Raw genomic sequence first — 24,971 nt, forward strand, 5'->3', positions numbered from 1 at the left:
ATATATATATATATATATATATATATTGCTATTCACACACATATTATAATTTTTTTTTTCAGTGTTTGCTTTAAAAGTGCTCAATGCATCGATAAAGCTCGTGTACAACAATACATTTTTGACATACACATACACACACCTATATTAAATTTGACATAGTTGTATGTGACCAGAAGAACACAGAAGCAACCTTAGTAAAAGATAATGTTCCCAATGATTCTGGGTTAAAAAAAAAAGCTGAGAATGAAACTAAGGTCAAAACTACCTGGCAAAAATACCCGGTGAACCAAGTGCAAGCGAGATTCAAACAATTGCACTTAAAAGAACGCTTTCCCTTATTCCGTTGTCCATATAGTCATAGAGAGAAGAGGGGTTAATAGAATTAAATAGAAGCATCTTGCTAAGCTCTATTGGTTGGAAATCTAGTCTTGTAGATAATTAGTCATATGTCAGATATTGACCCAGTGCTCCACATTCTTAGCCTTGTGAACGTGCCACATATAGAATTGAAATCCTTGCCCACAACTGTCACTGGTCAACTATGAAAATTCCAGAAGTTCGTTGAATAAAATACAATCTGTCAAATAGTTGCAGTCGCAAATATTTATATGTGGTCTATTATTATTAGTACGTAACATGGCAATACTATTTCCAAATTCCTCAGAAAGAAACTGATTATTATCATCCATTCATTCATTCATTCCAACACATGTATTAAAACGCTGTAGTACGACGCATATTCTTCTTTTTTTTTTAATCGATGCACGCACGTGTATGCGCGAGCACGTGCGCGCGCACGCATTAATGCAGTTGTTCTCATTTCTTGAGAAAGGTAAGATGAAACAAGTACAAAAAGAGATGAGAAAGACCGCCATCATCAATAGCATCGTAATTAGCATCATCATCATCATCATAGTATAGTAGTAGTAGTCGTGGTGGTAATGGAAAATAGTAGCGGTGCACAAATAGAAGGAAAACACCCGCACCATCACTACCCCCCCCCCCCCAAAGACCCGGGATCACAGCACCTTCTTTCACGTGGAAATCATCCACACACCCTCTTTTTATTTTTCTTGTTCGTATATCTATCTCTTTCTTTCTTTCTCTCTCTCTCTTTATCTCTCACACACTTTCTCTCTTTTCTCCCTTTCTCTCTCTCTCTCACACACACACACACACACACACTCCTATATATATATATATATATATATATATCTCCGTTGATCTCTTTTTCTTTTTAACCTTCTCTTTCTTTTCTTTTCTGTTTCTACTTCGGCGAATGAGTCTCTTTTTTTTTAAACACTCACCCCCTCTCTCTCTCTCTCTCTCTCTGTTTCTTTCTCATTCGTATTGGTTTCTCTTTAGAACCATACCTCCATCTCTCTCTCTCTCTCTCTCTCTCTCTCTCTCTCTCTCTCTTTCGTAAGCTTGTTGGTCTTCCCCTTTCTCCCATTTTCTTTTCCGGATTGTTGATATCCTTTTTAACTTTTTTTCTTCCATCTCTTTTGGGTTTTTTCTCTCTCTCTATTTTTTTCGCGAAATGCACTTTCTTTGAAAGCTCCTCCTCCTTCTACCCCAACGGCCTCTCTCACTCTTCAGTCTAAAGAGGTAGTTTTTCTCTTTCTATCCCTTCCTCCTACTTCATCCGTTTCTCTCCTTCTCCGTTTGTTTTACCACCTCCGCCTTCTCCTTCCACTGCTGCTGCTCTTTTGCAATGGCAGCTTCACCCGAAATGGAATCGGTTGGCGTGGGGATTGCTTCCAAGGCACCCGTTCCAGTTGAAGAGTGGTCGAAAGAAGTAAGTAGCATCGTTCTTACTACCTTGGTTAGTTATGTCTATGATTTTTTCTTTCCTTATTTGTTGTAATTTCATCAAACCTTTGAAGTCGGTATTTTTTTTCGTCCACGCGGTCCATATGCCTTGGGTGGATAGTCGCCCTTTCTGGGTAGATGTTCCCAAATATGTATTAGCATCGTCGTAAGAAAAATAATTGTTATTATTATTATTGTAAACTTTTATTCGTCAGGTTTTTTTGTTTGTTTGTTTGTTTTTAGGTGATTTTTTTTTTTTTTTTACTATATACATATAAACCCAACCTGTGTTTGCTTTTTATGTTTAATAAAAATATATAAATAAAAAAAACGGGGGTAGTTTTGCGGACAATTAGCAAATTTTCGTTCGTTTTTTTTATACGTTTCAAAAACTAAAGCTCTTTTTGTGTTATTTTCTTTTTCTATTTTTCTTGTGTGTGTTTGATTTATTTATCTTAAATATTACTTTGATATCTATCTTAAAGGAATTGTGTACAAATGCGTGCTAATATAGGTATAAAGTGGTTAAAACACGTAATTAAGAAGCAAGTGCGTGTTTATTTTCGCTACGTGGTTGTTCACTGTGAGCGTGTTAAAAAATACAGAGTATTCGCAAAATTAAAGGATCCACTTGTTATTAAGTTTGTAAATTACTTTCAATTTTCTTATATTTCTTAGTTTTATTGCAATGAACATATTAAATAAAGCATAATTAATATATTATGAATGTTCACCTAAAATTTGATTAGTTTTTTTTACCGTTTTACGGTTAAATTTACGATTAAAAAGAACGGTATGGAGGTTTCGAGTTTTGTATTCTTCAAAATACCCGGAATTTACCCTTATTAACGGTATAAGGGTAGTTTGCGATTCTGTTTTTTTCTCCCATTTTTGTGGAAGTAGTTCACAAGGGTACAAGATAATTATTCATATTCATGAGTGAAAGAGGGAGAAATCTACCCCGGGTTGGTTATCTTCATCCTCGTCCTCTCCCCACCCCCTCTTGTATACGCCCATATTTTATTTTTGAACATTGTAACATATATATATAATGTACGTAAGATTAAATAAATACCGGAACCTTTGTTTAACCACTCTTTATGTTTCGTCATAAAGTCCACCCCTAACATCGGTATTTAAATTTGATAGGTAAAAAAAAAAAAAAAAAAAGTTATTGTTAACCAAGAACTATATTGTTTTTGTTTAATAGTTGTTCTTTCTGCGCAGATCTATTTATATTCATTGAAATTTTATTTAAAATTAAAACGGGTATTGTAGTTTTATAATTTTTACCTACCACCTGGAAATTCGTATAACCCTCAGATTTTTCAATTTCTTATATATATGTTAAATTTAAATAAATAAATGTTAGTGGGTCCTCCTTCGCTCTTATTAATAATGGCCAAACTGCTACCCGGAATTAATATTTGGGAATGATGCATTTATTATTATTAAGAATTCCATTTCTGTCAATGCAAAGAAAAAAAGCTTGTGACAATAATTTTGGTATTATGTTCATTTTATTACATTTATTATTGTAATTTACCTGCGTTTGTAAAATTAAAAAAAAAAAATCATTAGTGGAATAATTTCTTTGAGATATTGAACATATACACTGATGGGTAGTGAGTGTCGTACATCTATGGACGTAGTGTGTAGAGGTCTTCATTCTGAGTGCGTGCATGCACATAGAGATGTATGTATGTTTACGCTATTACAGAAGTACTTATTAGGGTTAGTACTTATTCTCGTTGCTGTGGTGATCGCTGGTAGTAGCTCTGTTGTGGGGTCACTAGCATCACGGTCAGTAGAAAGTCTGTCACTCATTACCCCCAAACTAGGTCAATATTAGTAGTAGTAGTAATAGTGAACAGGGATGCTGATAATGATGATGTAGAAGATAAATAAGGAGCTTGTTAAAAGGTGAACATACATTTTTCACCATGATGGACCTAAATAAGCAAAAGGAGTCATATTATATATAAATTACGTACGCTATTGAAATTAATAGAACTCTTAAAGTGGTTTTTCTTTCTTCATCGTCAGCCTCTCTGGGGTTTTGATTTTTCTTTCTTTCTCTCAGCCTTTCTTATTGTTTTTCGTTTGCTTTTTTCATCTTTAATCTGTGATCACAATATATTTGCACCAGTATAGTATCCGTTTTGTTGTCAGTTAGGGGAGGAGATTTTTTTTTTTTTTTTTTTTTTTTTTTTTTTTTTTTAATTTTTGACTTATACCTAAAATTACCCATTTCTTATAGGAAGTGTTGAATTTTCCTCCACATTAAAGACCAACCATGTGTTCACTTTGCTCTGGTGGGGAGGTGAATAAAAATGGTCAAATACAGTTCCCTGCCTTCGATCTAGGATGAAAGTTTAGTAGCTGTTCTGTCCTCGTTCGGAGGAGGAGGAGGTTGAACCTCCACCCACCCAGATTGAGACAATATTTTTTGTAATTCTGAGTTTATGGAGCTAACTCCCCTTTCCTGGTTAAAACACCGATCGTGTGTCTAACTTTAGACTCATTGAAAGGCAAATTATGTGGTTATTCCCAGGCTTTACCGCCTTCTTTCGTACAGATCGATTTGTTGCTTGAGGTATCCTCATTTGCGTAGGATTATCTATGGAACGGCGGAACGCTAGTTACTTTTGTCCCCACCCGAAGGTGCCATTGTGAGGATCTGCATAGTTACCCTCATTAAAAAAAAAAAACGAATTTGTGTTTAATTTTGCTCTCGTCGAGAGCCAGGTAAATGTTATATTCGTGTGTGTGTGTGTGTGTGTGTGTATGTATGTATGTATGTATATATATATATATATATATACATACACATACACACACGTTCTTACTAATGCGTAAAGAAAGCACGAGTAATTTGCAGTATGCACGTACGAACATAACCTTTTACTACTAGTGTTAGGGGAGGAGGGATTATTTTTATATTTTAAAGATCATTAATTTGCCTAAAATTTTATACCTACAGCTAATTTCAAATAGTATGACTTGTCAATTAGTTCTAATATCTGCAGGTATAATTGTAACTGTTATGTTAATAAAATTGACACGCACAGGAATTATTAGAGATCCACCCACCGACCTAATAACAACCACTTCCACCCGTTAAAATGATGCTGCCAATAATTGAGATGTAGGAGGAGGTCATTGAACTTCTTAAAAATACATATTGCTTTTTGACATTTTTATTTATCATTTTGATAGAATTTCCAAGAATGTAATTTTTTTTTTTTCAACTGGAGCAGTTTAATCCCACCGCACGCACCCTTCCTCCCGTTCGTCCTAATTATTGCAAGCATCATTTAAACGGGTGGAATGGTGGTTGTTATTAGGTCGGTGGATGGTTGCGTTAATGACTCCTCCTGGACTTGTGTACTTCTGCCACTTTGTGGTCTAAACTACCGATTCTACTACTCAAGAAAAAGCAAAGCTGAAAGGAGTAACAAACACTTCGTGTCGAAAAATAGTGACGCACATCAGAACCTTTTTAGTGTTACCTGATTTTTATACGCGTATCAATTTCAAGGAATTTGGGAAAATATTTGTAGTTTTAAAATGAGATGTTAAAGCACATTATTTTCTCTCTCTCTCTCTCTCTCTCTCTCTCTCTCTCTCTCTCTATTATTCCAAATAGTTCACATATTTCACTTTATTTTTTGTATATATATATTTTTAAGCATGACTCATGCCTTAGCCCGTATCACAGATGTTTTTTTTTACCCCCAAGAAAAATGGTCTTTCTTGTTAACCTGCCCCCCCCCCCGCTTCTTCCCCCCGACCCGGTTATCACAATCGTCATTATCGTCGTCGTTCTTGTTGTTGTCATCCTTGTCAGATGATGCCAGTCGAAATGGGGACAAACCGTACGGCGTACGCACACGGATTTAATAGTACTTCTGCTAAAAAAAACCACCGTTCTCGCATACCTACATATACTGCAATTCCGTAGACCCGTGTAATTCTCTAAATGACTCATAGCTCGATAATGATTTCAGAACTATTTAAACCCGAAATCCATTTGCATTTTCTTCTCAATTTATTTATCTTTTTAGCGGCCTAATTTATTACTACAATATGCGGTTCCTGGTTGAGCCACGATAATTCGATGGATGTAAAATATGTTGGCTCTTTTATACAACAGAGGCGCGCAATCAACCGGAAATTAATTTCTGATCGACAGTTTAAAGGCTTCGAAATCACTTCTATGTTTCCAAGGCACGACATTTGCGTTATTAATTAACACAATATTAAAAAAAAAAAAAAAAGTTTGCACAGTATTCACTTAACTTGATGAACATGTAAAGTTAAGTGTTATTTTGAAGCCTTTAAACTACCGATTAGAAAGTAATTTCTGGGTTGAAAAGTAGAAAGGATCAAATATGGCTCATTTGTGTTCCTGAACCCAAGGAAAAGATAAATTGTCGAACGTAAATCACAGAATCAATAATTCTTCTTTGATGTTTACTGATCAACACACGTTTTTGTTTGTTTTAGTTTCATTTCCACGATTCTTCAAGTTCTGTTCTTAACCGGCGAATCATTTACCCCAAAGAAAATCTATTTTTTATTATTAATTATTATTAATCAAAATATTTAAAAAATATTTATCAATGATCGTGTGTGCGCAGTCACGTATTATAGAAGAAATGCCTGTTCCTTCCAGAGCATATAAAGTTAATTCCCCAAACCTTTGCACCACTTTTATGCCCGCTTAATAAGATAAAAATGAAGATCTGATACTTAATCTTATGTCTAGAATCCTTGTTCCAGATTTGATCAAAATCATATATAATTATTAGATGATTTTGATTCTAGAAAATGTCTAAAATGTAAGACTTTAATGGGTCCTTAAACTCTAATTGCCCCAAAGTGAAATTCATATCTTGCTTAACGACTATGGATTTAATGCAAAATTAGATGTATTTCAATTTTCGAATGCGAGTGTTCATTACTATGCCTCCCAAAAACCTAAAAAAATATATTCTAAAGAAATTTAAATTTGGGGAATATTTATTAATTGATATTTAATATCTGTTATTAAAATTTCATAAAAATCGAAAGAAATACGAACGGCTTCCACCCTCTTTTTCATTGGAGTGGACTAAATATAGCCCACATTACGACCTCTTACAAATTAGCAGATGTATTCCAAAATTCATAGTGAGCAGTTAAATAGTTTAGGAGTGTTACATACAAATATGTACCTATGTTGTGTCTACCCGGCGTGTCTTGGAACCTTTTTTTTTTTTTTACTTTCATTTTTGTTTCGTCTTATATTTTTTAGCAGAATGTGTGTGTGTGTGTGTGTTAAAAAGTTCGCTTTAACATTTTTATGCTATTGTATTTTATTTTTTTCGATAAATAATCGATTAAAATACCAACCATGTGCCATAAGTTTATCAATACAGAGGAAGAGACCTAGCGAAAGAATGCGACTAAGATAAGCAAATCTTTTAGTAATGGCACATTTTTACCATAATTGTCATTTCCGAAGTCATTCCTTCGGTTTGTGGGTTTGGCCGTCGCACGAAGAAACTAGGTCAATTCATATATATTTCCTTGTTTCTTTTTCACTTTCTGTATCTTCATCCCTCATCTCTCTCTCTCTCTCTCTCTCTCAACAGAAAAGAAGAAAAAAAAAGGAATTGGAATTAGAATAAACAAACGATGCAACAACACACACGCGTACAGTCACTGTACGTACACACAAACATAACAACCACTGCGTTTTTTTTTTCTTCATCTTTTTAGCCTTCGACCACCCGAGTTTTTCCCCAACAATGTTTTTATTTATTCCTTGTCTACATCGTTTCGGGTTCCAAAAATATTCATAACGCTTTCTTCAGAAAACGTGCAATGCGTGACTCTCACATAAAAATGCCGGTCGTAGTGAGTAAAGCTGGCATCTTAATGGTTTTTGTTTTTCTTAATGGCACACAGGTTTATTTTTATTTAACATTTTTTGTATATGTGTACTTACTAGCTTTTAGTATCTATATTTACCCGGCGTTGCTCGGGTGGAGGTCTTTGAAGAGGAGGGGGATTTATAAATACAGTCCTTATTTAATTGCCTCCTCCCTGTGAGTGCAAAGACCGGTTTTTAATGTGGGGAGAATCCAGCTTCCCCGAAAGTGGCAGCCTGAATTCGTACAATAAAAAAAAAAGTCATATTTATATTTATTTTTAATTTTATTTTAAAAAAAAAATCCTTTTAGTTTACCTATATATTTTTTTTTGTTCAATTTGATGCACAGTAAATAAAAATTGGATGTGTATTTATAGTTGCGAGAAATACACACACACACTCATAATATATTTTCTGAGAGGTTCATTAATACAGTGATTATTAATATTTATTTGCCAATCTGCCAGAAACTATTATTTCTATATTTTGAAAAATCAAATAACATTTAATTTTAGGTGTGACGATTTAAAAAAAAAAAAAATGGAGAATAAGACTAATTTTCTATGCAATTTACATTTTTAATTAATTAAAAAAAAAAAAAAAAAATGTTTATTTTTAACTTCCTATTAATTTCTTTTACCCCATTATTTTTTAGAATCAATTTTTCCCCCATCCTTTCAGTCATTTAAAAAAAAATTTGTTTATTTAAAACTGAAATTCTTTTCTGATGTTAACATAGTCTTTTTTTTTGTATATTTCCTATATTGCATACACATGTATGTCCATTTCAAGAGAGTCATCCATCCATCTACCCTAACCCTCATGTGTAATTGGGTCATGTTCTACATCAATCCCCCCCCCGTCCATGTGTTATTTTTCTACTGTCCCTTCTACTCGCTGGCCCTGCCCCTGCACTTCTAAAAGACGAGGGAGCGGGAGGAGAAAATGCAAGCACACAACGCACGCTGCACAGCATCACCTACAAACACGCATTCATAAAAACACACGCACTTTTTTGTTCTCTTTTTCTTCCTTCTTCGGCCTTGTTTCAGCTTCCTCATTCTCTCTGGCACCATTTCCTACTTTGGTTGGCTTCCTTACGATTATTATTCTACCTTTATTTTATTTCGCATCCATTCCAAGAACAAAACAAACCATTCCATTCATCATCTGCTTTCTTTCTTTTTCTTCTCCGACTCCGTGCTCGGTATTTTAAACGTGTTACGCCCCCCCCCCCAACTCCCCGCTAAATCATTCTTAAAGAGTCCCATCTCCAATACATAAAATTATATGCGACAACTTCCCGTGTGTCCTGTCCATATACGTATTTCTCGCGTCAACGTAACTTTGATCGTTACAGGAATAATTTATTATCAATCGAATATTTATTAAAATCAAAAAATCGCCGATGGAGTAAAATACTAAAAGGAAATTTTAAATATCCTATTCAAAAAAACAAAAAACAAAAAAACAAAAAACAATTATAAAATCCAACGGTATGCTCAGTTTCAATGTGGACAAGTTAGCCGTTAAATCTTTTCTTAACTTAATACTTATTATTATTATTATTATTATTATTATTATTATTATTATTATTATTATTATTATTATTATTCAACTAATAATAATTATAAAGAGTTATGTTTTAATTTTTGGAAATTTGAAAGCATTTAAATTGTTAAATAGAAAGTTATTTAAATTGTTTTTTTACTTTGTGAATCCTTACGCATTGGAAAAGATTTTGTTTTTTTACATCGAATAATGTTTAAATATTATTTTAACAAGTAGTTATAGATGTTTATGTCAATTTGATTCGGTTAATAATGTAATGACCAAATTATACAGCATTAATTAAACTTTCAAAATCCTATTTTAAAAAAAAAGGGAAACTGAAATAAAAATGAAAGTGAAGCCTTCCGGGTAACGCCGGATAAGTATAGGTAATCTAAAATATTATCATTGCATTTCTTTGGTTATGCTTTAAGAATACCCCCCCCCTTTTTTTTTTTTCTAAAATAGCAAAATGAAACAAGAATTATTTCTCACCCACCCTCATAATAATAAAAAAAATATTTACTCAATTTTTGTGCCGTTCATATTAAAATAAGATTTAGTTCGCTGTCTGTCGCAACTTTTTATTGAATAGTGAGAGTACCGGCGTGGCTACCGTAATATGACTGACGACGATGGTCACCGTACCGGCCCCGATTCCGGCACCTTCTACCGCTACTCTCGCTTTAAGGATCGATGAAGGATAAAGCATGTTTTCCTTATCGTCAAGTAAATTCTAGATAATCATAAAACTATTTTTTTATAAGAATAACAAAATAAAAGCAAAAACTAACTGGAGAAGGTGATGAATTTTCTAGTAATGAAAATGGTTGTGGATCTATTTGAAAAAAAAAAAAAAAAACTGTTAAAACAGGTGATAGTCAAATTCCTCTATTAATTTTTCCCTTGGGATGGGATCTTCTAAGCAGAGTTCAAAACCTGTGGTCTTTTGGTAAAGCTATATCCACCCTTCCGCGATCTATGAGTAAAAATAACAACTTGCACTCAATTATCCTGATTTGTTTGTTTCCGTATGAGGGCAGAGTTAGACACAAGATCGGTTTTAGTGTGGGGAATTTTCAGTCTCACAATTAGGATAATTCTGGATATATAATTTAAATTGACAATTACCGAAGATCGCGTTTCTAAGTCTTCGGGAGAAACTATTTGTATGAAACCTAAGTTCTGAGCACTTTAATGAATGAAAGACTCCTTCTTCAACTGGACGTTGAATGGAAGTCTGTCTGTCTCTCTCTCTCTCTCTCTCTCTCTCTCTCTCTCTCTCTCTCTCTCTCTCTATTTATTCATTAAGAGTTCGGAATTTAATAAGTTTAATGTACAAATATTTTCTCAATAAGATTTGGAAGTACGAATTCGATAATTGTCACAGTGTATAATTTCAATTTACAATGGGCATTCATCACGAAAAAGGGTTGATTTGCCGTACCACAGATCCAAGCATATTTGTATTTCTTAACTCCCCTCTCCTTGCCATGAGGAAAGAGATGTACTACTCCTTTTAGTTTTACGGTGAAAAGCGAAAGTAACTTAATTCAATAGAATTTCCAAAAACAATGGTTAATTTCTCGTTTCTCACAATTTCTCATCCTATTAATAATCTTAGATTTAATCGTACGAAACCCTAATCCGAAGATAGTCTTCCACATTTTATTGAGGAAATGTCGATACATAAAACCCTTAAAAAGTTCTGAGCCCTTATTGAATGAATGAATGAATGAATGGCTCCTTACATAAACTGGGTGTTGAATGGAAGTGTCGAATTCTGGGAATAGTCACTTTCATCGGCCCTCCCCACTCTCTTTCTATTCTTGACGTTCCTCTCTCTTTATCTCCTCTCTTTCTATCTAGCAGTGGCAGATATGGCTTTAATAGTACAAAAATCACCCCGGCCTGATTATCGATCTGCACACTCACTATTACTATTACTACTGCTTTTCCCCTTATTCGAAAGAATGTCCCATTCACACACATGCACGCACGCACACACCTTCTCTTTTAAATTCCTCCACCCATTCATTCACTTGTTTCTTCAATTCATCAGCTCATTTATCTGTTTTATTTTTTGGAATCTGCCATGAAAAAGTTTCCAAAATTAATTATGCCCCATTAGTGCATTTTTTTTTTTTTTTTTTTTTTTTTTTGAGGAGTTGGGCCGCCACTTTTAAATTCTCTTGACGATAGTCTGGGATTTTGCTTGACGATGCACCCACCCTAATTCTATCCGTAGATCCGGATGATGATAGAGAACATTGAACTGGAAGTCCTAAATCCGGGTTCACCTCAGCTTAACAGTCGCGGCAAAAAAAAAAAAAAAAAAAAATTAAAGTAATTTTATTTTCATTTAAACGATAGAAAAATACTTTTTGTCACTTCAACGACCACCCACCCTTTCCCCTCTCACAGTGAATTGTTTTCTTCATTAAACATTGAGGTATATATATATATATATATATATATATATATATATATATATATATATATATATATATATATATATTACAACAGCCAACAAAATAAATATTCAACAAATAACTGTTACCAAAGGCAAGATAAATTACTCTTCCATCTACCGGTATTTTAAAGTCTACTTGTAGCCATGTATGTCCACCCTCGATAATCGCTCAAAAATCGAAAATTAAACAAAATACTGGTAAAAACGCATTCAATAATTGTCACCAATCGTGCGTAAATGTAATGTTTTACTAATATTTTGTTTAATTTTCGATTTTTTGGCGGTTTTTTTGGGCTCGTCATGGCTGCAAGGAGACCAACCTTTTTTCCGTTCTAATGTAAGACGAGTAAAAAAAAATGCTTTGAAATAAGTTTAAATACAAAAACTTATCTAGGTAGGTAGAAGAGTAACTTATAACAGTTATTTGTTGTATAATTATTTTTTCACACCGTTTTGTTTTGCTGGTTATTATAAAAAATGCCCAAACATTAAACTTGGGCACGGCCAAAACAGTGCTACAAAAACCAAGTCTTTTTTTTTTTTGTTAACGAATTAAAATCTATTATTCTTGAACAACTTTTTTTTTCCAGAAAGATAAAAGCCTGAATTTTATCATATGAAAAACAGAATAATATAAAACTTTTTCTACTGTTTTTAATAGAATTTTAAATTTAAAAAAAAAAAAAAAATACTATTTACCGCCATTTTTTTACCGATGGATAACACATTATATTTTTTAAAAGGTTTTCGAATCATTTTTTTTTCTTAATAAGATTTAAGATGATTTGCTATAAGAATATGCAAAAATATGACATAAGTACCTAAATTTCAAATAATTCCATCTTTTATCTCCGTCTATAGATTCTGCGTGGCAAAATTAAAAAATCCAAAATTTAATAATAGTTTTTAAGAAACTACGGTAACCTTTAAATGAATATATGAAGTCATTTAGTCCTGTAAATTTCCATAAATTTTTAAAGTTTGTTTTGGCGATTAAGTGAAGAATCAACTTTATAAGAATTTTATTCTTTTTTCATAAGCGATACATAACGGGGTTACCTACATCACCCCAAAGTTAAGCAATGATGAGGTTGGCCAATGGCAGATGGGTGACCATTTTGGGAATGCTAGGCGCCGTATGTGTTGGAGACAATTCCTGCATCTAGTATCACGCTTGGTCATCTTGACCCTTTCTTGCCATCAGGACCAAGTGTTTCTGGACGAGAGAGTGTGGTAGATGCAAAAATCCTTCACACTTTAAACTAAGTCAAGCACAAGTTACAACAAAAAGGAAAAGGGGAGATAACAACTGTTTGTAGGCCTTTATGGTCTACCATTGGTGAGGAAATATCATGTAATGATAAATTGCTGAAAGAAATTATCGTATTTTTAGCAAAATGCGCAGTTATTTATTGATTTTTCTTTTTGGTATTGGTTCTTCAAGCATTTCTTATTTAATGATATATTAGCAGTATTGAAAAATTAATTTATTTTTCAAAGATTTAAAAGTACTGTTTTTCATAAAAATGTATATTTCTTTATTTTTATTTTTTGCTAATCTGAAAGAATAATATTCAATGAATTTCACACTTCAAAACATAATGAATGAAAAATTAAACACATTCAAAATTCAGATTTTCAACCTAAAAATCAGTTGGGTTTTTTTTTTTGTTTTTTTTTTTTTAATCTACAAACCTCACCCTCCCCACAATACAATATATTTTGCTCAGTTTTGGCTGATTATTTTGAGCATATTAGTAACCACAAATAACGGGGGGGGGGGTAAGCAAAAAAAAAATATAAAAATATTGATTATGAAAAAAACAAAGCAGTACACCATTATAAAGTTCATTCTTCACTTAATAATCGGTGAAAATTTCGTATTGATTGGATAATTACTTGATTTTTGGTAGATTTTGATACAGAGATTCCGTCAAAAATACTTACTCCTCAGTCCGTCTGTTCTGGCCATGCCAAATTAAACTGAGTCTTTCTCCCTGTTTAACAACTAATAATTTTTAGTCACATTTTAAGTACTAATAAGGAAGTTACTGAATATCTTTGCTGTGAAATCTATATAAATACTAAACTACCTGTGATCCGTTGGGTCAGTCCTATATTAAATAACTTAATATAATCTTTACATCATCAACGTTCTGATCCCCATCTGACATCAATTGAAATGAATGGCTTTCGTCTTGAGGAGGTTCCATGTTTTCACAAGCTTCTGGGCTTGACCTTTACTCATGATCTAAAATGGAATACGTACATCAAATCCTTTGCCAAGGTCACTGGAAAAATGATGGGATCCTTCTATCGATTCAGTAGATATCTACCTGCTGATGCAATTCTCTACCTAGATAAAAGTCAGGTAGTCCAAGGATGGAGTATTGCTGTCACATGTGGGCAGGAGCTGCTAGAAAGACGTTATCCTGCCTTGACAGAGTTCAGAATAGACTTTGTAGCCTAATGGGGGATGCCCTTTTCTCTTCTCTGCAACCTCTTTCTCACAGAAGACATGTTGCGAGCCTGTCTGTTTTATTGTTATTTTCATGGCAAGTGCTCGTCTGAGCTCCATTTTATGGTCCCCTCTCACCAAACATTCACAAGAAACACTCGTTTGGCTGAAAACACTATCAGTACTTTCTTCCACTCTTTATCTGTGCCTAAACCTAAATGTAGATTCCATGAACAAGGCTTCTTTCTTAGAACTACACACTTGTGGAACTCTCTTCCGTTTTTCAGCTGACTACGATATGGTCGTCTTCAAGTCCAATGTAAACAAGTTCTTGAGCCGTTACTCTTAAATAATCCAATTTTACCAAATTTACACTTCTAACGATTACTATGATATTGTCCTTTTGACCACTGTACACTCTTTAATCCTTATCCTCGAGTGGCCTCGGGGCCTTGATAAGTGGTGATTCCTTTGTTAAAAAAAAAAAAAAAAAATTAAATAACTTTGACATTCTGCATATTTTTAGTAATTACATTTCATCTTTTATACCGCCACACTGCTTTCGGTGACTATCACAAGTCCTTTATGACATCATCAATTTTGAAGTAAACATATGTACTTAAAGATTAAAGATTCCACAGAATACAAATTGATGGTCAGATATACAATATTTAGAATTTTGATATGTGAGTAAGTGTTGTTTTCTTTTTTTTTTTTTTTATTTAACCTCTTTTATTTTATTTTGGTGATATAAAGTTTTATGGTTATTGTTTAATTTTGACTAAGAATAAAAACTATGCAGCTATTAGAGGAGAAATCTTTCTAGACTATGGCAATTTTAATTTTGTTTCTAATATTAGAGTGCTCCGTTTTTTCCACGAATAAATCCAACTTTGCCCTTGTATATGCAGGGGGAGAGCAAGTAAAATAGAAACATTCACAAAATGGAGAAACATGCCTTGTTACAGAATAGTTAACGCTAGAACTCGTAAGCCAAAACAACAGATACCTTATATAAGATGCAAGAGAATAGAATTCAATCGACCTGAATGAGCATAACCCCCCCCCCCCCCGGTAAATTTTTTTTCTATTGTCTTTTCAATAGATTATTAGACACTAATTAACCAGATTATGAAAAAGAAAAAAATTAAAAAGTCGTTCTTTTGACACTTACTTGTAAGTGGTGCTCACTTTTTAATTACAATGTTCTGGTAAATCGACTCACCATTTTTTTTTTTTTTTGTCTATTTTCTAAACACGGAAGTTAATTATTGCCCTTTGTTTTTATTGCCTTTTTTGCCCCTTGTTTTTTCTTTTCTTTTTTCTTTCTTTCTTGCTTGCTTTTTTTTATTGGGAACACATGAGGATAAAGAAATAGTATAGTTAGCTCCTGAAATCCAAGATGGGATTGAAGAAACTAAATGAAACACCGATACAATATACCCAGGAGAAAGATTTAATAACACAAAGCAAAGTTTGCTCGTATGGCCATGACATGACTGTGCAGGCGTGCAGGAGGACTGCAGGCCTATGCCAGAGCTGGATCCAGCATCTCCAGCAAAAGTTATGGATACCTTTTGCTGAAGATGCTGACGGGGAAAGAGTACCATATCTTTACAGAGTGGTACATTCTTCGAAAAAGCTTAACTGACAATTTCGACAGTTTTGCAGATAATGTTTGACTTCATACAAGAACTTCATATTGCTTGGCGAATGGCAATGGCATTTCACTGAAATCTAATATTCAGTGGTACAAATATTGCCGAGATGTATGTACCAGTAACATGGTGAAGGACAGGAAAACGATTGGTGGCCCTGAACATGTGGTGCAAATCGACGAAAGTCTGTTGTTCAAAAGGAAAAATAATGTTGGAAGAGTAATCAGCCAGAAAAAAGGATTTTTGCAGCAAATCCTGAACTGCTCAGCCAGAACACTGGAACGTGTTATTTTGGAATGTGTCAGTGCTGTCTCAATGATTCATACAAACCAGTGGAGGAGCTATTCCAATTTAGGACTGCACGGGACCGTCAACCATTCTGAAAATTTCGTTGATCCCATCACTGGCGTTTGTATTAACAGCATTGAGGGGTACTGATCTCGTATTAAAAGGCGATTAAAGTACGCTTCCAGATCGGGAGAAATGAAATGGGTGCATGTAGACGAGGCTATGTATCAAGAAGCGTACCATATGAAAAGTGAAAAAGGACTTGCAAATTACGAATTATTTCTATAGCATGTTAGCGAAATTTATAGCAATTAAAAAAATTCTTTTTTTTTCTTTTTTTTATCCAAAGAACTCACCTTTCATCGAAAATAAACAAACAGAAAAAAGATATAGTATAAACCTCCAATATTAAGAACGACTTTCGAAATAACCCCCCCCCCCCAACTTCCCCATGTTAAGGACGGCTAGAGGTTTGGGGTATTTATTCTGAAAGCTGTTCTTAACATGGGGGGGGGGTGTTAATACTAGGCTGGAGGTCATAAAAAATACCAAAATTTAAAAAAAAAAAAAAGTTCAATAAAAATCCCCAAAAGAAACTCACCAAAAAAAAAAAATTGGCTAAAAACCCCAACGAACTTGCTTTTCATCGAATAAATAAATAAATAAATAAAACACTAATAAACCCAAAAAAGAAAAAGAAAATTTTTCTTCTGTTTTCTTTTTTTTCATTGAGAAACAAAATAAATATTTCTGAATTACAAATTCGGTAGGTTCATGTCATTTTTATTTTCTATTCTTTATGGTTTTGATTCCCCCCCCCCCGCATGTTTCTTGGTTACAAAATGGGGGATCGATTTACCAGAACGTTGTAACTAAAAAGTGAGCACCCCTTTCAAATGTTGAAATAATGATTTTTAATTATTATTTTTTTTTTTTTCATAATCTGGTTAATTAGTGTCCAATTAATAATAATCCACTGAAAAAATAGGGAAAAAATTACGGTGGGGGTGGGGTGCTTGTTCAGGTCCACCAAGAATTCTTTACCAAACTCACATAGCTTTAACATATGGAAAAAATTTGTGTAATTTTTTTTTTTTTTTTAAACACCTTTAGAGCTCATAAATAAATAAAAGGTAAACATTAATGGTCGCAGTCAGAGAAGAATCGAAAAAAAATTCTATACATGCCTTCAATAAGTTTCCAGACTTTTTCATATGGGCACTTTTCTTGATAGTACATATATGAAATTCTAGTCCCCTTCAAAGTAATCTCCTCCAGCTGCAATGCTCTTGCTGTACCATTCCAGCAACTTCTAGAAGGCCTCATGGAAATCCTCTTGTGTGAGCATGTCAATGACCCTCATTACAGCCTCTTTCATCTTCTCAATTGTTTCATAACGACAGCCTCTAAAGTTTTCCTTGAGCTTAGAGAATAACCAAAAGTCACAGGAAGCAAGATTTGGACTATAAAAAAGGTGAGGAACTGTCTTGATGCACATCTTAGTCAAATAGTCTGTGACAAGGATGGAGTTATGAACTGCACTCTTGGGACAAACTTTGCAAATATTCCGCATCCTCAATTCCTTGTGAGTGATTGTGTGTACAGTTCTCACTGACATCAAATTGTACACCTATTATCTCTATAGACACACGATGGTGCTTATCCATGAAATTCTTTATTTGGCCAATCAACGCTGGCGTTTTGACTTCCTTACTCCTTCCACACCTCATCATTCATCACAGACTTCATGCCTACCACTCAAAAACTGGTGCTCAACTCATGCAAGATGGTCCAAAAGCAGTTTGAAGCATTCCATACGTTTCTGTGGCATATTTTCCAAGTTCAAAACAATTTTATTGCATATCATCCTCTTAAATTGTCCTCATGTCCAGATTGCATTATTGAAATTCACCAGCTGTGACAATCAGGCTTTAGTAGGGTGTATTCCAATTTCTGCTGTGGCTGTTCATTCGAACCTGAAATTATAAAAATTGGTCAGTTATTTTTTAAGATTTATAGCAATACTAGCAGTTTTGCCGGCTTTGCTCGAGCCCTAGTTACTGTTCATAACTTTATGTGCATATGTATATATTAAAAAGTGTGAATATGTATATATTAAAATGTGTGCATATGTATATATTAAAATGTGTGAATATGTACGGTAATGCCTTTCTATATAATAGGCTTCCTTAACTACTATAGAGAAAAGTTGGTAGAGACTGCAGACGTCAAATTTTTTTAAACTTTGACCCCTTAACGTTTATTGTTTTGGGGTTCAAATTAAATTAAAATGTTTGACCCATGTTCAAGTAACCTACATCTAAAATTTCAAGTGTTTCGACCTCAAATTGGCAAAGGAGTTTGATAGTCTGCAAAGGTCAACTCTGTAAAGTTTAAATCTCTGAATTTGATTTAGCTTATTCACATAATGTTGACACATTTCGAGCATGCGTTTCTCAATTTTACTACTTTTTAATATTGTTGAATACTTTTCAATAGATGCACAATACTATTTTAAATGGAAATGATTCCTCATTCAATAATATAACAACATAAAACCATTTTTAATGCCTATACAGAATTTTTCTCGCGTTCTTCTCCGACTGCAACAGCGTCTACTACAAAAAGAAACGCATAATTTATTTAAAACGCATTTGAATTAAATTCTTTATCAAACCTGTTAGTTTTAATTATTTGTAAGATTTTTTGGTATTAGTGCAGTTATTGATCCATGCCAAAACAATAACGTTATTTAGAAAGCCATTCTTAACATGGGGAGAGGGGGGTGTTTTATGATTATACGGTACTATAAACTTACAATTTAAAAAATAAAACAGACGTAAAACTCTAATTAAAACTGAAAATAGCATTTAAAAATTGGTGCAGATCAATAAGTGCATTAGCACCGATTTTTTAAACGGTTATGGCAAAAAAAAACAAAAAAAAACTTACAAAGCATTTACACACGTTAAAACTAGGTAGGTTCGATAGAGAATTTTATTCTGATGCGTTTTATATAAATTATGTGTTTTCGCTTTCTTTTTATGAGTTTTCGGGTGTTAACTAGACTGTTTTGGACATTTATTTAGTCTACTCTTTTCTGGTACCGCTCAGTCAGATCGTTAAAAGGCTTCTCTGGGCTAAACATAAAATGGAGATTGTAAGACGATTATTCAAAGATAGGTTTTTGTGTGAAATATATATTATTTTCTCATCTGTTTTACAGAATTTAATTGATGAAAATATGTCCCGTGCACTCGCGCATTGGGATGGCTTGAACTTTGAACCTAACACAATTCATGATAGTAATTAAAAACGAAATACATTTCATTTTTAAAGGGCGTGGCCTAAGTTGATAACTGATTATCATTAATTTTTTAAATTTCAAGCTAAATCCTTTCCACCGCTATATAGATTTTAAATGTTTTAAAAGACATCGCTTTATATGCTCTTTTAAACGATTATGCCGACTAAATGTGACTTTAGCACTTTGGCACCGGTGATAACCCTCAAAACGTATCCCGAGTTACTCTTCTACCTACCTGGATATGCTTTGTGTGTGTGTGTGTGTGTGTGTGTGTGTGTGTGTGTGTGTTTAACTTATTTTAAAGCATTTATTTACTTTGAAGTCAAAGTAATGTAAAGTATGACTTGGAACGAAAACAAAGCCATTTGAACACTCGATAATTGCTAGAATCGAAACCAAAACATTTAACATTCCAGCTGCTACTGCTATATTAATTTTCGGTAAATGTATTTGTTTTAAGCTCTCGAGGCACACTCGGCGTTTTCAGGGAATGATTGAGGTCCACTGTACTATTCCCTGAAACCCTGTAGCAGTTAAACTATTTACTGTAAGCGGATCAATGCCCGGTGCCAAAGTGATTCGGCCGCACTGACCAATCGGTTGGCAGGGCGCTTTGATTTGAGCTGTCCCCTTAAGAACTATTTTTAGCCCTTTGGGTTCTCGCAGCTGCGATTGACAGAGGACGCCAGCAAGCAACCTACACAGACCTCTCTCTCTCTCTCTCTCACTCACTCCTCCCACTGCTACTTGTTGAGGACTGCACTACTGCAGTCTGTGATGGCAGACGACACTTTAAAACAGACATTTTATACTTTCTTTCTCTCCAGTCTGAGATACAATCTCGCCTTTTCTAAATAAACCCTTTGTTGTTGTTTTGTTAAAAGAAATGTCGTTTGGCCTTGCGTTTATTGAAGCAATTATTTTCCTATAACCCTTATTAACATTTTTTTTTATTAAATTTCTATCATTTTTAAAAATTAAGATATTGTATTTTTATGTGTGTCAAGCGCGAACGCAGACCCTCACAATAACGTACCTCCTTTTGATCAAAAAGAAATGTTCGATTCTTTTTCGTTATTGTTGCGAAATTCAGAAAATTGAAATATTGAATTTCAAGTGAAATCAATGTTATCTACGGAACTGTCATGTCACAGTAATGAACATATCCAAAAACTTGCGAAAAACGATTAATTATTAATGAAAGTAGTTTTCGAAGGCAATTAGCGAAAATTGAGTTTTGCAGAGAAACTGTAGAGTTCTACTTGTAACAAAAGGGAGGTAAATATTTTCTGAAAACTGAAAATCTTTGACCGATTTAGCAAAACTTAATTTTCGCTAATTGTATTCGAAAACTTTTTGTAATAATTAATTTTCTATCTCATCGTTTTTCCATAATTTTTGGATATTTTCATTACTGCGACATGTCAATTCAGTACTTATTTCAGTACAATTCAGGTCTCATTTGAAATTCAATATTTCATTTTTAGAATTTCGCTATAATAACAGAGCTAGTTATTCTTATCTAAGTACCCCCCCCCCCCCGCGCGATAGTGTAGTTTCAGAATGAATGTATATTGTATATGGTTCTGGAGTGTATTTCGAAAACGAATGAACAAACGAACAATATATAAACAAAATTAACTACAAGTTATATTCATACGGCGTTACCCGCGTGAAGTTTGCTGGTCGGACATAATTTCAAATATATTCATATTTACAATTTGTGTCTTGAAAGAAAAGTTAAAAACATTTGCATATAAGATCAAGCAAGACAAACTGCTATTAGCACGATGTTGCTTCTTTTTTTTTTTTTTTTTAAGTGCTTGTTAAAACTACGTTTCATACAGACGTCTGTAAAATAGCAAATGGTTAACAAATTTAAACGAACTCGTTTTTATTTAATTCTTTTAAATCTCAATTATTTAAACGTTCAAACCATACATTCTTTATGAAGATATTTGTGTATATTTGTTTTATGAACCGAAGAAGATTTTTTAATTTATTTTTTTGGAGGAGGGGGGATACGTTCGAAAATGGCGTTTTTAGAGTCTGTGAAACATTTTCCTTATTGGAATGTTCTAACTGTTAACATATCGATTTCTATCACACACCTGTGACCCGTTGGTATTTTTACATTGGTTGATGAAGCAGTAGCAGTTACGGCAGCTTCTGCTGCTTTCAAACGAACATAAACGTTCGTAGATTTTTTTCCTTTTACTGCTGAGTATTGCTGGTCAGACCCACCCTCTCACACTTTATATTCTCGCTTTGAGAAAGGGTTGGTTTATTGTCAGGCGCCCTATCGGGGAATGCCAACGAGACTGTTCAGGCATTTTTGCAAGTCTTCAATCCCACTTTTCGACCGTTGTGGGAAAGAGATAAATACCCATCCTTTATAATTTCACCCAGCTTTTGGCAACTAAACGTTCATCGTTTTCATCCATTTTCAAATCTGTTTTTTCATGATTAAGATCCATGGTTTATTTATATTTTTTACAAAAAATTTTGAATGCCTTATTTTTCTTATATCACCCACAAATTCTATTTAGTGACATTATCAAAACATTTTTTCATGTGAGTGAACCTCTAAAACTAATCTTAGTTATCCAGTCATTTTTTTCAAAGAATTCGTTAACAAATTATGATTAATAAATTTCCTTAAAAATCGATTTAAAATAAAATAGCGTTTATTTTGATCAAAGGACGCTTTAATAAGAAAAATGGAAATGCAATGATTTACTCCAAAAGTGCGTTTATGTTGTTATAACAATGTTATTATTATCGTTACTTATTTATTAAATGTCTAAAATTAATGCCAATAAGTGAATTGAATTATTCAATTAGCTTGATTAAAATTGTTTTCACTTCTCATGTGTTTATTTCTTGTCTGTGCGTGACTCGCACAAAAAATATTAATAGAAAGCAACCCAGTGTCACGTCACGGTGGTGTTTATATGGATTTCTGTTATCATTTTTTATTTTCGACTTTTGATCGATTCTCGGGACTCCAAAAAGTGAGAGCATGTCGTCATCTTTGTTTTGAAAACTTAGTACTACTTGTGCGTTTCAAATTTAATAAATAAACAATTTAAAAATAAATTAAAACACCCAAAGTTCAGGTATGTAGAGGAGTAACTTATCTTGCCTTTGGTAACAATTATTTATGTATTTGTTTCTTGGACACTTTTTCGTTCTAGAATTGTGCAAAAATATATTAATAATATATTTTTGCACAATTGTAATTTATGATTTATTTGCGTTGCGATAATAACTGGTCGATCAAAAGTTTGATCGTCATGACATACTTTCAATTTAACCGTTGATTCAGTGGTGGCCGTCTTAAAACATTCAAAATAACCGGATTTGATTTTATTTTTTTCACATTTAAATGTTACATTATTTCGTAGTGTTGGATAAAGTTCTAAAATTCATAAATGTTGATTCAATAGTTTATTATTGATGTATTTGAGCTACCCGGCGTTGCATAACAAAACGAAAAGGTTAAACACGCGCGTCCACTCTCTCTCTCTCTCTCTCTCTCTCTCTCTCTCTCTCTCACGGAGGTAAGTAAATAATCAGTTTTGCGAGACACGTTAATTAAAAAAAAAAATTTAATCAGTTTCAGGGCCAAGGGTTAATTAAAACCTGTGGCTCTCGACTAGTTCAATACATGCTGACTGAGCGTTTTGCCTATTTTTAGCATTTTGAAACTATTATCCGTAAGAATAATAATTATCCACCCTCTTGAATATTTTATTCGGGCAAGATCAAAGTGTAGTATCTATCCTTCGGATGCTGCTGCAGTGCTGCATGCACTTCAATATCTTGTGGAGGAGAAATCCTTCACGACTGAGACAATTTTTACTTTTGTTTCTTTTCTCCATGTTAAAAACGACCTTGGTGAAGGCATTGTAAATAGAAACCTTATGTTACAAGGTTTTGGGAGCGGAGGAAATAACATGTCGAAGTCGTACTGAATCCGATGATGTAAGGTTTCAAACCTTACATTAGGTTTGAAAATATTCTCGCTTACCCGACATCACATGCACAAACAAAATTACCACCGTACGACAATATCTCGTTTCTATAATTTGCGATGTTAAAATCAAAACGTAATGAGGAAACATTTTTCCCATTCGGGGTGGGGAAGCGTTCTTTAATTACAAAAAGGGCGCGTTCGAAAATATTAATTTTCTTAATATTCGAGCTGTTTGATCAAATTGTGGACAGAAATTGTTTTCTTTTCCATTTGTCTTTAAAAAAAATCGTGGTATAATCCAACATTCAGGTAAATTCCTATTTTGGTCACGTAAATTATTTAGAATGAAATGCGTTTTACTCTATTCTCAAACTTTACGATCGCTATTTCCGCTTCACTCTCGGTTGCCCCACCTCATATGAACATTTAAGAATTCTGTATTGTCTAACTAACCAATCCCTTAATAATTAATTATGCATTCCCCTAATTAGATATGTAGCCTCTGTCTCTTGCTAACGGTTTTTATGACCTGGGCTTAATAAAAAAATTTTTTTTTTTTTTTGTGTGTTTAGTTTTTCTAAATAGCATTATTAGAAAAGCCCTTGACATGGGAGAAGGCTTCTTTTACCTATTTTGTACTTTCACCTAACAATTTCATAAAAAAAAAAAAAAAAAAATCGAAAAATGAAGTGGAAACATTAATCGTAAAGATAACCTCTGAAACAACTTTGCCTGACTTTAAAATCATGTTTTAACAAAACAAAACACACACACACACACACACACACACACACCTATATAGGTCGTCTCTGCTTCGGAAACAGGAAATTTCATTTAAAGTTATTCCCGTCACGACTCGTCACACGCTTCGCTTACCGATTCGATTTTCCACAGAAAATCACTAACGGTGAAGGGACGCCAAAAAGTGATAACTGTACATTCCCTGTTTCCAAAACTAACACTTTGACATGGACGCCATTTTTCTATAACTAAGACTGGGCTGAAAAAAAAAACCTTTTAATTACAACCAATGTTAATAAATTTCTGGGTTTGTTCTAGGTACGAAAAAGTGATAAAGAAAAAACAAAACAAATTTATAACAAAAATTCTCTACCTAACTGAATAATTTTTCGTGTTTTTATTTAATGTAAAATGTTTATTGTTAAAAAAAAAAGGGTTATTATTTTACTTTAAGGCCCGTCTCACGTCCGTATATAACAAAATATTTTTTTGTAGATTTCGGTGTGCTAAAAACTAATCTGAAAACCGTTTCCGTCGCAAAAAATATTGTGTACTCCTTGGGCGTTGAGTTCCATGGCGACCAGCAGACAAATTTAATGAGTAAATGTTTACTTTAACTACAACAGAATACATACCGACGAATAATTTGTTTTGGGTGGGGGAGGGGTCGCTGACAACGAATCTGATATTCAAACCTGTCGCAAATTTACCATTTGCATGGTATTAACCCCTGAACCCTCGCACTATCTATTTTGTGCCAACATTTCCATCGTCTATGCTATTC

The 24,971-nt window shown here is 33.6% G+C and overlaps 1 protein-coding gene across 2 annotated transcripts in view; it reads left to right on the top strand.

Annotated features, from left to right (window-relative positions):
- Positions 1 to 1,224: 1,224 nt before the first annotated feature.
- Positions 1,225 to 24,971, top strand: part of LOC145297058 (tRNA pseudouridine(38/39) synthase-like) — a 133,162-nt gene continuing 109,415 nt past the window's right edge. Inside the window, exon 1 of one of the 2 annotated variants that reach the window (XM_080143286.1) lies at positions 1,225 to 1,798. The gene's annotated coding sequence lies outside the window, so the exon portion shown is untranslated. Of the gene's footprint in view, positions 1,799 to 12,487; positions 14,905 to 24,971 lie in introns of those variants that run through there. The other variant, XM_080143292.1, reaches the window with a different exon arrangement.

This window comes from Euprymna scolopes, chromosome 2 (assembly GCF_053919585.1).
Source record: "Euprymna scolopes isolate OS-2025 chromosome 2, ASM5391958v1, whole genome shotgun sequence".
Taxonomy (NCBI): Eukaryota; Metazoa; Mollusca; class Cephalopoda; order Sepiida; family Sepiolidae; genus Euprymna; species Euprymna scolopes.